Source organism: Macrobrachium rosenbergii, chromosome 18, assembly GCF_040412425.1.
Source record: "Macrobrachium rosenbergii isolate ZJJX-2024 chromosome 18, ASM4041242v1, whole genome shotgun sequence".
NCBI classification, from domain to species: Eukaryota; Metazoa; Arthropoda; class Malacostraca; order Decapoda; family Palaemonidae; genus Macrobrachium; species Macrobrachium rosenbergii.
In genome coordinates, this window is record NC_089758.1 from 20,717,199 (window position 1) to 20,719,233 (window position 2,035).

The following is a 2,035-nucleotide window of genomic DNA, read 5'->3' on the forward strand; positions in this document are numbered from 1 at the left end:
GTGTATGGTATGGCAACTTATATAGATATCATTATGATTATGACAGCGGAGTGACTTTTTTTTTTTGTGAAAATGCTATGTATTTTTAGTTTTCTGTAAAAGAAAGTTACTGAGATGTCTTTGTCTGTCTGTCCGCCCAGAGATCTTAAAAACTACTGAAGCTAGAGGGCTTCAAATTGGGATGTTGATCGTGTACCCTCCAATCATCAAACATACCAAATTTCAGCCCTCTAGCCTCAGTGGTTTTTATTTTATTTAAGGGCCGTGGCTGAGAGTTTCAATGACCGCGGGTCATACAGCATTATACGCTGTACAAGGAATACTCGATTGTGCCGAAGAAACTTCAGCGCATTTTTTACTTGTTTTTACTTTTCCCTGGTTTTATTTTAAAACATTCAAAAGCGCCAAAGTATAGCAATCGTCTTTCTTAAGTATCTCTTTGAGGAACGCTAAGGAACTATTTGGATATAATATCCTTGCTTGACTACTATATTATTATTTCTTGACGACTGTAATATCCTTACTTAACTACTGTAATATCCCTACTTGACTACTGTAATATCCTTACTTGACTACTGTAATATTATTACTTGACTACTGAAATATCCTTACTTGACTGCTGTCATATTATTACTTGACTACTGAAATATCCTTACTTGACTGCTGTCATATTACTACTTGACTACTGTAATATCCTTACTTGACTACTGTAATATTATTACTTGACTACTGAAATATCCTTACTTGACTACTGTAATATTATTACTTGACTACTGTAATATCCTGACTTGACTGCTGTAATATTACTACTTGACTACTGTAATATCCTTACTTGACTACTGTAATATCCTTACTTGACTACTGTAATATTATTACTTGACTACTGAAATATCCTTACTTGACTGCTGTCATATTACTACTTGACTACTGTAATATCCTGACTTGACTGCTGTAATATTACTACTTGACTACTGTAATATCCTTACTTGACTGCTGTAATATTATTACTTGACCACTGTAATATCCTTACTTGACGACTGTAATATCCTTACTTTACTACTTGTAACGACCCGAGTGGGCCGTTATGCAGGTTCTTTAATATACTCAGGACGGGGCTGTCATGACTGACGGCAGATGTAACAAACAAAGGAGGAGAAAACAACAAAAACAATAAAATGAGCTTAATATTAATTTATTTTTAAAAATATTTACAAGTGAGACAGGTCTGGTAAAAAGTGAAACCATAAGCATAAAAAAAACCAAGAGGCAGCACTAAACAAAAGCAAGTTAAACAAAAGTAGCTTTAAACAAAAAGGCAAAAATAAACAACAGCAGGCAGGAAAAAAAAAAAAAAAAATACGTCCTCCATCGGGTCACCAAGACAGCCCTCAGCTGCACAACAGGGACAAGACCCCACAAACCAGAATACCCCTGATGGAGACGTCAGGACAGCCTCACGCTGTCATCAAAGATGAGCAGCTCGTGGTCACACGACTACTCATGGTCACACTCCACCTCTCGACGTGCTCCACTTCGTAGGCGTGCTCCAATTTGCTGCTCAAAACTCGACCAACGTCGACTCCAAAAAACTGCCTGCTGCTGCTGCCACTGCCGCTGCCTCGCTGCCCCTACCAGACCCGACTGAAGACAGAAAAACGGCAGCTCACCACGAAAACATCAAAACAAAAAAACTTGAAGGTAAGGAGGCAGCAATCCACAAAAAGGAAACGAGCGGGAACCAGCAGTTCCCGCAAAACCATCACTAACGTGACACCTCCCACCTAAAAGAAAAAAAATATTTTTTTTTTTACACTCATGATCCTCCAATGCCGTAACAACCCCGCCAGCCAAAACAGAGCCGTCCTGTCACGGTCGCCATTGTAACGACCCGAGTGGGCCGTTATGCAGGTTCTTTAATATACTCAGGACGGGGCTGTCATGACTGACGGCAGATGTAACAAACAAAGGAGGAGAAAACAACAAAAACAATAAAATGAGCTTAATATTAATTTATTTTTAAAAATATTTACAAGTG